The sequence below is a fragment of the Telopea speciosissima genome, chromosome 9 (assembly GCF_018873765.1).
Source record: "Telopea speciosissima isolate NSW1024214 ecotype Mountain lineage chromosome 9, Tspe_v1, whole genome shotgun sequence".
In the NCBI taxonomy this organism is placed as follows: Eukaryota; Viridiplantae; Streptophyta; class Magnoliopsida; order Proteales; family Proteaceae; genus Telopea; species Telopea speciosissima.
The window spans coordinates 9,677,135-9,691,130 of NC_057924.1; positions in this window are offsets into that span (position 1 = coordinate 9,677,135).

Here is a 13,996-nt window from a genome sequence, read left to right on the forward strand (position 1 = left end):
CCGGGGGAGGGGGGGGGGGGAGGGGTTGCCATGTTTGTGGGTGTACATGTAGCCCCTCCCCTCCCCTCACTAATGTTTTTGAAAAGATTATGAAGTATATATTGAATTTTAGTCTAAGTTTTGACATGTGACAAATATATATCATTTCCTTAACATCCAATGGTCAAAATTTTTAAATCATCCTTTCACATGTCAAAAAACATAATGTACTGATATACACACCTTTACCCAGAACCGCCACAACACCATTATTAACCAAAATTGCCATTAACAAGGACACCGCCATTAACAATTACTTCGCCACTCCACCATTACACCAAAGTCGCTTGTTATGTGGGTGTCGAATTCTTGTACCCATTTTGAAGATTGACCTACTTTGACATTTTCTGGTGGCGACCCGAATGAGAGTTTTTCTGAGATGAGGTGATGGTTTGACGCGACCCAACGGAGGATAATTTATGTCTTACCCTTCTTGTTGTAAAGAGATCGAGTGAAATTTGGGGATTTTTGACTTCGGGTTTCTGGGTCTTGCAACGCTGTTTTGGGTGCTCTTGAGAGATCTCTATATTGTAACTTTCTTCCATTGCATAGTGAAACATTCTGCTTCGCCCGTGGCCATAGCACATCATATTGGTGTGTGAACCACATTAAATCTCTATGTCGTCTTGCTCTGTTTGTTGTTTTCTGCTCATGTTTGTTGGTGTTTGTTTTATCATCACCACTACACCATCAGCTCTTCTCAAGACACTTTGCTTCCCTTATCCCTTTACCCCATTCCACTGTTGGATTCTTGTGTACCATTCGTTTCTCAAATCTCAACATAGCGCCAGTAAAGATTCTTCTCAACCTCACATTGATAGCACAAATCTAGAATCCGAAATTAGGATCGGATCAAAATCGGCAAGAATGGATCCTCAAAAACCCTAGATTTGGTCCTCAAATCCAAAAAAATAGAAAATTTCTAAGGTTTTTGGGTGTGAATCAACCATATCAGATCGGTTGGAATCAAAATCAATCGTGGCTCAAGGGGAATGAGTTTTTTTTTTTTCGGTAAAGAAGAGGAATGAGTTGGTATGGGCTAAAAGGGAGGGAGAGGCGGTGTGGGGGTATGGGTTGGTGTGGGCTGAAAGGGAGGGGAACGTGATGTGGGCTTGGCGCATGCAAGGAGGGTGGGTTGATATGGGCATAGGGCGGGAGGGTGTGGTAGGAAAAGGGGGTAGGGTATCCAAACTTACCTCTGCCTTATGTTAAACACAAGGTGGAACAATGGAGGTCAATAGAACCTAAGCAGACACATCCATGGTTTTAATGCATGGTATCGGATCGGTTATTATTCACCTTCAAAACCAATATGTTATTGAGACGGTATCGGCACAGATTGGCCGTATCGAACAAGTTTACCCCTAGTTGTCCTTAAAACATGATTTTTTTTGTACTATTGTACTTCTTGATTGTACCGTTTCACAGTAACTGTATTGGCCACGTATTGGTATCACTCACCTTCAAAACCGTGCAGTATCGGCCGTATCGGCGATCCGATACCTTTAACCATGCACACACCCACTAAAGACTAACGACAACTGCACATTTCATGTCTGCTAAGCTTTTATAAGTACAAGAACACGACCCTATGTCGCTCCGGCTCGGGAGCAACTCCACCATCACTTGTATTAATAGTTTCGAAATTGAGACCGTTTAATTAGATTGTTTAAATTGAACCAGACCATTTAACAGAAATATACCGTTTTACACTCTTAGATATACATAAATGTGCTAAAAATAAAACAGAAACCTTTAAAATCGAAACTGTGAAAACCATTTAATAAATGATTCGATTATGGTTTCAAAATTAAGACCGTTTAATTAAACAATTAAATCGAAACCGGATCGTTTATTTTTTCGATCTGAAAATGGACCGTTTAACACCCTTACATGGAGGTCAATAGAGCCTTATCATACACACCCACATACCTTTAACCAAGCCAAAAAAAAAAAAAAAAAACCCACTTACGGCGGTTGTTTGATAAGTCTAAGGGTGTCAATCGATTTGGCTTCGGTTCGATTCCATGCTTTGATGGTGTGACCCGACACTGAACCGAAAGCGAGTCGGTTCTGAGACTGCCAACCGAATCCAAACCTGTTCGGTTTGGTTCGATTATGATTTAAATTCGATTTTCAAATACGGTTCTGATTCGGTTTCGAAAGAGTTAACCGTTTCTATCAATCTCTATTTTCCCATACGACATTCCTAAAATCCCGAGTCCAGCTCATTGCTCAATCTTCTCTCAATCTCCTCCTAGAATCGTGTTATTAGTTACAGTTAGAGTGTTAGACGGTTATAAAAATATATTCATGTACAAAACTTTTTGATATGAGTTACCCAGAGAGAGAGAGAGAGAGAGAGAGAAGAGGATTGCAAAGTCTGCAGACCCATATCACTTCCCGCTCGAGAGCAACTCCACCATCGCTGTCTCTGAAGAATTCAATCCATGAGTGTCCTTTTTTTGGGATCGTAGCAATTTTTAAGTCATTTCAACCGTGGATCTAATTTCAACTAATAAGTACATGTTGGATTGGATTGGATTCACAGGTGATTTGTACACTGAAAATTGCTCTGACCCCAAAAAATAGACATTAATGGATCCAAAAAAAAAAAAAGAAAACTAAGTTTGAATGGTGATTAGCAGAAGAAGAAGATTCTTCATCATCAATGAAAATAATGGTTATTTCGTAAAACCATTCTCCACAATTTTTTACCTTGTGTTTTATTACTGTGTTCTCTTGGTATTTCATAATATGAATTGTTAACCCTTAATTAGATTTAGAGGGCTCTGGCAAGCGAACCCCATGAAAATCCTGGGGAATATTTTATTTTGGAATGTTTCTCTTCGTTTCTTCATATATAATAAGAAAGAAAAATGGATAATCTTTTTCGCTATATGTAAACAGTATGGGACAATTTTGTGTAGCTAAATTCTTAAATTTATTCATCATCCATGCCGGATGGAATTTGGAAAGACAGATTCTTTGAAATGGTGAATGGAGGTAGGTAAAACAGAGAGAGAGAGAGAGAGAGAGAGCAGGTTCGAGTGGTGGCACGGAATTTTATTTTTTTTTTAAAAAGGGGATAATATAGCTCTACGTAAAACTGTAAGTAGGGATATAAACAAATATTCGTAAATTCAATTCGATTAGTAACCGTATTTGTTTAGGGGTATCTGTATCCATTTAGAGATATTTGGGGAAAAAAATTTGAAAAAAATAAAAAAATAATATCCAAGAATAAATATCCAACTAATAAATAAAATTAAATAAGTAATGATCTTGACGGTTTTTGAAGAAATGAGAATCATGAGACTATGACCATGGAATAAAAACTCGATCGAAACCTGTCGAAACCACCGAGTTAACTCGGTTTCCCAGGTTTCCGAGATGAATTGAAGAGGGATTGTATAAAATCCCTGGATTCGATCAAGTTTCAATGGTTTCAACCATATTTCGATGGTTTCGACACATATGCCCATCAAAACTAGGGGAAACTTGACTCGAAACTAGGACAGACACTTAGTTACATTTACTTGAGATATTATTCATAAATAAGCAAATAGCCCCCTATTTGAATCCAATAAAAATATTTTAAAAATCAAATTTCAAAAAGAAAAAAAGTCAATCCCCCAGTTCAAGAACAAAAACTAGATTTTCGATGATAGGTGTAATTTTAAACTTTCTAATGCTGGGGCTTTTCTAAAATCTAAAAATTTCATAAATCTTAATATGGTAAAACATTGCTAAAACCAAAAGTGCAGTAAAATATTCATTTGTTTTGATGTCCAAAAAAATATTTTCATTCAGAACGATTTTGACAGCATTTGCGCACACCAAATCAAGTTTGATTGGTAAATAACTCCTTCAATATAAATCAGATTTAAGCAATCTTAGACTTATTGGAAAGCTATCAAAACAAAGTTTTCTAACAAATCCAAGATTGCTTAAATCTCATTTATATTGAAGGAGTTATGTTCTGGTCAAACCTTATTTGATACCATGTCTAAGAACAATATACAGTATCAAACTTGGATCAAAACCACAAGTAATATTTTTAGTGTTCTCTATATGAAACTAATGCATGGATTGAGTTTAAAATGTCAAAAATAGGCAGCACAACAAGAATCAAGGCAAAAAAATAACTCCTGGGCCTCGAAACCAATGTTCGAGTTAGCCTGGAGAAAGTCCCAAGTTTCGACCAAGATAAGATCGAAACCGCGACGAACTCGTTTTTTGGCTGGTCGAAACCTAGTCGAAACCCGAGTTTTAGAACCTTGACTATGACAACTAAGAGATAGATTGAGAGTGAATCGTATTTGTCGGGGGGAAGGAAGGTTTGGGTTACACAAGGCAGGGATGTAAACGGAGAGTCAAAAATCTGAAATTGATTTATGCAGCAAGGTGGGGAATGATGGCCTTACCCCTGCCTGAGCGCCTTGCCCGAGTGGGGGTAAGGTAATCATTTACTGCCTTGCTGTGTCTTGGCAATAGGGTCCTACTGGGAAGCTCGGCAGTAGAGGATCCAAATTTCCCATGCACCCTCATGATATGATACCTTAACCCCCCAAGCCCCCAATGAACTCTCTCTCTCTCTCTCTCTCTCACACACACACACACACACACACACACACACACACATATCCATCGCCCCCACCCAGGCCTGCAACACACCACCCACTCCACCCCCTGCTTCCCCACCCTCTCTGGCAACCCGGCCCTGTCAAACCCCACCCCACACCATCTTCCCGGCATGACCACCCATACCCCTCATGTTCCATACATTGCTGCAAATCCGTTTGTTGTCCCTACATCCCCGCCCCCACCTCTTCTATAACTTAACCCTACAATTTGAAACAGAGAGCTCCCCCTCCCCCGCTGCCCTCATCTATTCTTCCTCCTCACACCCCCCATGTCCGACACCAAGTCGTTATCGTCTACGGGTCCCTGACCGGTGCGGTCCCTAGTTCCTCTCACAAGAGGGGGTGGGACCACCCAGAGCACCTGACCGAACAGTCTGCCCAGGTGGGGTCCACCCTCCTCTTGTGAGAGGAACTAGGGAACTGCACCGGTCAGGGAACCGTACAGGAAAAAAATTAGTCCGACACCCCCTACCTATCCCTCTCTCTCCTATTGCTCAATCGCACAAACCCACCCACCTCCTGCTGCCCTATTCCCCCGACACCTGAACAACCTCCAGCCCTTTGTCCCAACACATTGTCTCCTTCACTCTTCTTCGATTCGAAGCAAAACACACTGTCATCCCACCCATACTTCCCTATTCTCCCCTCTTCTCCCACCACCCCGACGATAATGCAATAGTCCCTCCCCACCTCCTCAAGCTTTCACTCTCCACCATAATGGCATTACATTGTCTCCCTTTCTTAATAAGTGTAGTGCTCGAATTTATTCTGTAAAAGGCCTTCCAAACGTTGTTCCTAGTCTTTTTGTATTTCAAAATTGATCCTAAAATAGGTTTACCAAATGTCTTTTCTCATTCAATCAGAGCAGAATCAAGAAATATTAATTTTGTCTAAGATTGGAATGTGTTGCGGCAATACCTGATCCGAACTCTCCTGTGGCTGAGCTAACCTACACAGAAGAACAAAGCTTAGCGGAGTGCCAGTCTGAACCGACGGAGTCACTCCAATGCTTAAGTTAGACCTCTTGCAACAAATAACTCTCAAGGTAGAGAAAGTAGAAAATAAATTGGCCCCTTTACCTGGGCTTGGAGTTGCTGTTTATAGAGTTTGGATGATAGATCGGTGTAGAATCCTCATGATGGTACGTAGACCATTGTGGAGTGTCCTTGATTTGTATACGTGGCGCTCTTTAGATTAGACACCTATTGGCTTGGAGATCATGTAGAAGGTGTGATCGCTTTCTTAACCAGATAGGTTATTGGGGTTAGCTGAGGTCGATTCGGGTCAGCCTAGCGTCTGACAAGTGTGATGAACTAGATGATCTAAGGGTCGACTCATTTCAAACAGGGTCAGCCTAGCATCTGACAAGTATGATGAGCCAGATGAATGATCTGAGGGGTCGACTCATGTTAGACAAGGTCGGCCTGGCATCTGACAAGTATGATGAGTTAGATGGATGATTTGAGAGTCGACCTAAGTTAGACAGGGTCGGTTTAGCATTTGATAGGTATGATGAGCTAGATGGATGATCTAAAGGTCAGCTCAACTCAACTCAGATCGACTTCATTCCAGATGTTTCCACATGTCATCCTCTCATTGGTCAATAGTAATTTGGTTCATCATAATACAACCAAATGAAGCCTAGGAAGATCCTCCACCATCATCAATCTATGTGTCAAATCTCGAATCAATCAGAGCTCCACCATGTAGCATGGGAAAACCTAAAAACAAATAAATGAATAGGGAATAAATCTGTAACCTAGAGGAAAATTTGTCAAGTTTCAGTAACTGATGGAACAGAGGGTCAATGGACATTTTGATATACACAAAACTAAACTGTGGTTTTAATGAAATCGAATACATGTTTTTTCACGTTTGCCAAAAAAAATTTGGCATGTTTCTTACTCTCGCCACCCTCGTCGTAGAACTCGTAGTAGGAAATCATCCTCCTGTTTTGCATCTATGTGATCATCACAGGTTTCAGAGTTTTCTTCTTCGTCCTCCTCTTCATAGTCTGTTCCTTCATAACCGCTGTAATCTCCATCACCTTCCTCGTCTTCGTCGTCGTCGTCGTCATCATCATCATCCTCATTATCAGTCTTCTCATCAGCTTTGCTTATATCCTCGTCTTCTTCCATGTCAACTTGATTATCTTCATCGCTGCCATCGACTTCCATTTCTCCTTCTTCTTCTTCTTCTTCTTCTTCTTCTTCTTCTTCTTCATCTTCTTCTCCTTCTTCTTCCATGTTGGTGAGTGCATAGAGCTCTTTGTCTATGAAACCTTCAGACTTGGAAACGATAAAATGGTCTTCACCGACAAAAATAGCCATCGCAACACACAATGACTGATCACTCGCTGTCTTTGTTTTCGCTCGATCGATGTCGATCTCACTGAAGCGTGCACTTTGGTCCCAAAAGTGTGAGACTGAATAACTATGGAATAGAATGTGATTGAGACGAGAAACAGTACAAACAATTTGCAGACCTGAATCGACAAGCTAAAATGTTTTATTGAGGAGGGAAAGTTGAAAGGCACCAAATTAGAAAATTTGGACACTCAAATAGATTATACCGATCGAGTTCACCTAGTTTGGGTAGGAAAACGAGTTCCGTTTCGGACAAGCATGGTGAGTTGTCAACTTTCAATTGGGTTCTTACAAGGAATTGAGTTAGTTAGTTAGTTACCCATTCCATTTCCTCCAGGAGTAGAGTTGAAGTGGGAATTAGGGTTTTACTAAACGGTGAATCAGCCGGATCGGTCAATTCGATACCGATTCCTCAAACCATGGTACTGGGAATGAATTAAAGTTGACAAGTATGTATAATTAGGGATGTAAACGGATCGGATTCGGCTCGGATAGTGCTATATCCGTATCCGCATTCGCATCCGATTAGCTTTCAGACGGATTTGGATAGTACTAAACAGATACGGACACGGATACGGATCGGATATTTTATCCATTTACATGTAAATATAGCTTTTCGGATAACTATAGCCTATCAGTATCCATATCCGTTTAGCTTTCAGACGGATTCGAATAGTGCTAAACAGATACGAACACAGATACGGAAACAGATTTCGGCTATTCATTTACATCCCTAAGTATAATCATATGTAGGGAGAAATGAACTCAGGTGAAGTGAGGGAGGATGGGTGAATGGGTCGGTTGGGTTACTTCTGACCCGACTGGAATAACCCAGCCCAAGACTTAAACCCAGTTTAGCCCAACTAGAAGTATCAAAATTCAAAACCCAACCCTTATATATAATAATTAACCTATTTTGGAATCTACCCTTGCCACATTACTATACCTTCCTGGATTCAATTTGATCTTACCAACAATGGCAAGGTTTTTAAACTCCTGATCAGGCATTGAATTGGTTGGGATCAGAATGAAAGAGGAGAGGAGGATAGATATCTTTAGATTCTAAATGTATAGAGATTTTTGTGTTTTTGGTGAACCAAGTGAGAGAATAACAATCAGAATAAGAGGGATCAAGTTTCCCTCCATTCACCGAGGGGGTTCAGATGAGCACAAAGTATCAAAGGGTGTTTTGGGGAAAATACTAAAATCCTATAAAGGTTTGTGAACCCTTGAATGGTGTGGTGAACCTTTATGCCGGTTGAGGAAAACTTTTTCCTTTATTTTGTTGATTCTTAATCCAATTTTTTGAAAACATACACAATGGAACAATGGTTCAAAATCAGCCTGATCCATCTTGTTCAAAATAAAGAAATGGAGGAATATGGGAAATCAATAATCATTATACATTCATGTAGCTGACCCAACTAGGGATGTAATGGATCGGATACCGACCGGATGTGATCAGATTCGGATATCCCTAAACAGATACGAATGCGAATCGAATTCAGACTTTCGACTATCCGTTTACATCTCTGACTTTGTAACTCAGACCTTTCTCCCCACTCTCCCCTCCCCTTCCCCTTGGATACGATTCACTCTCAGCCCATGTTTTAGTCTCATAATTCTCATTTCCTCATTCTTTAAAATCTATTGAATCTTCAAAAACCCTCTATATCATTAGTTAGATATCTATTCATATCGGACGAATTTCTTTTTTTCAGATTTTTTGAATAAAAATTCGAATACCCCTAAACGAATATAGATGTGAATCGCATTCGGGTTTTCAAGTACCCGTTTACATCCCTATACCCAACAGGTAGTCAGAATAAATAATTAGTATATGGTTCTGTTTTTTGGGTGGGGTGTTTGGGAGGGTTAATAAGCAAATGGGAAAAAGGTCTCTATCTAGGAGTGTGGCCTACACCAGCACTCCCATGAGTCTATCTCTCTCCTCCCCATTTGAAAAGACACCTCTACCTCCTTGTTTTAAGGAGGAGAGATAGACACATGGGAGTACTGGCGTAGGCCACACTCCCGTACAGAAAACTGCTTCCCCAAAAGGCAAATATTTGCTTTACAGCTCTCTTAGCCCTATAATCTCTTACAAATGGGCTGGAACTCAGATCAATCAGGCCCAATGGTCAAAAGTTTAATAATCTTATTATCAGATCAAAATGGATTGGGCTAGGAAGGAGCTCATTCTTCTATGGTCCATATTTTAAGTAAAGTTGAGGGATCTTCTGTTCAAACTGACCATTGTACACCTTCTCCTCCTCAATAGAATATTAAGGCATGAAGTGCAAGATGTCTAGATACATGCTTTGGGCAACTTGTTTGACAAGGATGTCAATCGGTACGGTTTCGAATTTTTAAATTCAGTTTTAGTTCGGTTCAAGATATAGCATGTGGAAACTAAAATCGAATAAGAGCCTCATTAATAAAACCGAATCAACACAGTTTGATTGTGGTTCAATTTTTAATCAATTCTTTATTTGGTTTGTATTAGGGTTGGGGTTTATTTTAGGTAGGGATGTAAATGAATAGTCAAAATCCGTTTTCGTATCCGTGTCCGTATCTGTTTTAGCACTATCCGAATCCGTCTGAAAGCTAAACGGATACGGATACGAATAGGCTATAGCTATCTGAAAAGCTATATTTACATGTAAATGGATAAAATATTCGATCCATATCTGTGTCCGTATCCATTTAGCACTATCTGAATCCGTTCGAAAGCTAATCGGATGCGAATGCGGATGCAGATATGACACTATCCGAGCTGAATCCGATCCATTGTTGTTTGGGCAAACTTTTTACATCTTCACCAGTAAAAAAATGACCGAATTTCCATCTACTTCGAAATAGATGGAGATCATGGAGTCGAACATGATTAACCAAATAATTGAAAATTCACATTTTGGTCCATGCCTATTTGACTAGTCAAAAAAAGGTCAAACGAAGCTCATTGGCTCTACTTAGATAGTGAGTAGAGTGCCTCACAGTTTTTGGACTTGGGTCGAATTCGTATTTCTGAGGTTTCGTAGCACTATATTTGTTTTCTTGTTGGTAGAATACCACTGTATCTGTTACAGACAGATATCTATGTGGGCAAACTAATGTATTGGGCAACCAATCAAATGGGCTATGTTTGGTTCCACTCCCAATTCTTGATTCTTGTTCTCCAGAATCAATTTACCAGTAAAATTTTGTTTGACATATTCTGTTCAATCTCTTTTTTTTTTTTTTTGGTTTTTCAGAAATTGGAGGTGTTTGGCCTTTGACCGACTGTTCGGTTCAATTTTACTCACATGGGTACAACTGATGCAAATCCTCACCTAAATCCTCACCTAAAAGCAAGAATCAATGAGTATTTTAAAGATGCTATTTGTGTTTCGGATTAAAAAAAAAAAGTAATTTACATATACCACCCTTGAGGTTTAATGAAAGTATAATAATATCCTTCAATTTTGGATAATTATGCATATCCCCTGAAGTTTACAAACGTTAACACACACACCTATTCCGTCAGTTGATGATTAACAATGTTAAAAATATGATGTGAACTAACAAAATTGTCCTTGCAAAGCAAAACAAAACAAGAAAAAAAAAAAAACCTGTAACTCATCTTCCCTATGAGTTGGGTTGCATGTGAGAATTCAAAGCTTCTTCTCCTCTCCCACCATTCTTCTCCACCTCCTCCTACACAACTTCCGAGCACAACCCACATATCCACTTGTCAAAGAACTTGTCTGGTTGCATTGGTTGCAGAAAGTAGGTTGTCTTCTCACGCTTAATTAGGATATACATAGCCTGCAATGAACACAAATTTAGAGTTTACATGGAGTTGAGAATCCATTAGAAAAAAATAAAAAATAAAAAACTGGTAATAAGAATGAAAAATTATAAACATACCATTTGGAGATTTCTCTATGAGGTAGAAATGAATCTGATATACTCCAGAAGAGCTTGTTAATGATGATTTTCCCCAAATGGATTATCAAGCAACTACACATGCGAAGGAAGATGGGCAAGAAAAATGAAAACGAAGAATCAGAAGACCGGAATTACAATAAAAAACACTAATTCGAACCGAAAACCAAGAACAACAAAGAAATCTTGAAACATAAACTTGGAATGGGATCTTTTTCCCGCCCATATGCCTTATTTATGACTAGAAAGAACCTTACGGCTCCCCAACCATTCAACGCTGGGGTGGGTGGATGGGGGTTACGAAAACAGGACTGGTTGTTCTCTGATCTTGAACTCATAGACCCCGTCTTTGAATGCTTTGAGTACCTTTTATTTCTACTCAATTCGTTGACAGGCTCAAAATTTTCAGGTAAACATCACTGTACCGAGTCTCCTTCCTTTTGATAAATGCTCTTACTTCTAACTACTCTTTTTAATTCTTCAAATTCTGATGCAACTTTTCTGATTCTAGGTGTTTAGTTTAATTTCGCTGTTTCATGAACCTATCATGAGGGTACGTGGGGGATTTTCATTGATGATGAAGAACCTTTCTTCTGCAACCACCAGAATTTCTTTTTTGGATCCATTAATGTCTATTTTTTGGGGTCAGAGCAATTTTCAGTGTACAATTCACCTGAAAATCCAATCCAATCCAACATGTACTTAGTAGTTGAAATTAGATCCACGGTTGAAATGACTCAAAAATTGCCACGATCCCAAAAAAAGGACACTCATGGATTGAATTCTTCAGAGACAGCGATGGTGGAGTTGCTCTCTAGCGGGAAGTGATATGGGTCTGCAGACTTTGCAATCCTCTTTTCTCTCTCTCTCTCTCTGGGTAACTCATGGCAAAAGGTTTTGTACATGAATATATTTTTATAACCGTCTAACACTCTAACTGCAACTAATAACACGATTCTAGGAGGAGATTGAGAGAAGATTGAGAGAAGGTTGAGCAATGAGCTGGACTCGAGATTTTAGGAATGTCGTACGGGAAAAGAGGGATTAATAGAAATTGGACTCGAGATTTTAGGAGTTAGCTAGGAGAGATTCCTATGAGGACGGTTAATTACTATGAAAAACGGTTGATTACTCAAAGTCTTCTATCCCAATTTTTTGGGAAACCGTATCAGAACCGTATTCAAAAATCGAATTTAAACCGTAATCAAACCAAATCCAACAGGTTTGGATTCGGTTGTAGTCTCAGAACTGACTTGTTTTCATTCAGTTTCAGAACACACCATCACAGCATGGAATCGAACCGAAATCGAATTGATTGACACCCTCCTTATCAAACAACCGTCATAAATGGTTTTTTTTTTTTTTTTTCGGGTTAAGGGCATGTGGGTGTGTATGATAAGGCTCTATTGACCTCCAGGTAAGGGTATTAAACAGTCCATTTTTGGATCGGAAAAAATAAAACACCCCCCACGTACCCTCATGATGGAAAAAATTTTGTTGCTACGCCTATTGCAGAAATGTTCCTGCTACAAGGTTAGCAGCTAAAGAAATAGAATAATTCACTTTCCCTTTGGGTTCATAAATACCCTCTTAGGTTTTTGTATTTTCTAAAATACCCTTTAAGATCCCATTTCTTTGGCTGCCAACCTTGTAGCAGGAACATTCCTGCTACTAGTGTAGCAACAAAATGTCGGCCCCTCATGATACACCTTAACTCCCCGGCCCCAATGATCTCTCTCTCTCTCTCTCTCTCTCTCTCTCTCACACACACACACACACACATCCATCGCCCCCACCCTCCCCTACCTCACCCCCACCCAGCCCTGTAACACACCACCCACTCCACCCCCTGCTTCCCCACGCTCTCTAGCATGGCCTGGCCTTGTCAAACCCCACCCCACATCATCTTCCCCGCACGACCGCCCCCACCCCTCATGTTCCCTACGTTGCTGCAATCCGTTTGTTGTCCCTACATCTCCACCCCACCTCCTCTATAACTTAACCCCACAACCTGAAACAGAGAGCTCCCCTTCCCCCGCTGCCCTCATCTATTCTTCCTCCTCACACCCACCATGTCCGACACCCCCTACCTAGCCCTCTCTCTCCTATTGTTCAATCGCACAACCCCACCCACCTCCTGCTGCCCTATTCACCTGACACCTGAACAACCCCCAGCCCTTTGTCCCAACATATTGTCTCCTTCACCCTTCTTCGATTCGAGCCAAAACACATGTCATCCCACCCCTACTTCCCTATTCTCCCCTCCTCTTCTCCCACCACCCCGACGATAATGCAACAGTCCTTCCCCTCCTCCTCTAGCTTTCACTCTCCACCATAATGGCATTTTCGTAGTTAATAAGTGCAGTGCTCGAATTTATTCTATGAAAGGCCTTTCAAACGTTGTTTCTAGTCTTTTTGTATTCCAAAATTGATCCTAAAATAGGTTTACCAAATGTCATTTCTCATTCAATTAGAACAGAATCAAGAAATATCAATTTTGTCTAAAATTGGAATGTGTTGCAGCAAGATCTGATCTAAGGTCTCCTGTGGCCGAGCTGATCTGCATAGAAGAACAAAGCTTAGCAGAGTGCCGGTTTGAACCGGCGGAATCACTCCAGTGCTTAAGTTAGACCTCTTGCAACAGATAACTCTTAAGGTAGACAAAGTAGAAAATGAATTGGCCCCTTTACCTGGGCTTGGAGTTGCTATTTATAGAGTTTAGATGATAAATCGATGTAGAATCCTCACAATGGTACGTAGACCGTTGTGGGGTGTCCTTGATTTGTATATGTGGTACTCTTCAAGTTAGACACCTGTTGGCTTGGAGGTCATGCGAAATGTGTGATCCCTTTCTTAACCAGATAGGTTATTGGGGTTAGCTCATGTCAACTTGGGTCAGCCAAGCATCTGAGAGGTATGATGAGCTAGATGGATGATCTGAGGGGTCAACTCATGTCAGACAGGGTCGGCTAAAGTTAGAAAGGGTCGGCCTGACATCTAGCAGGTATGATGAGTTAG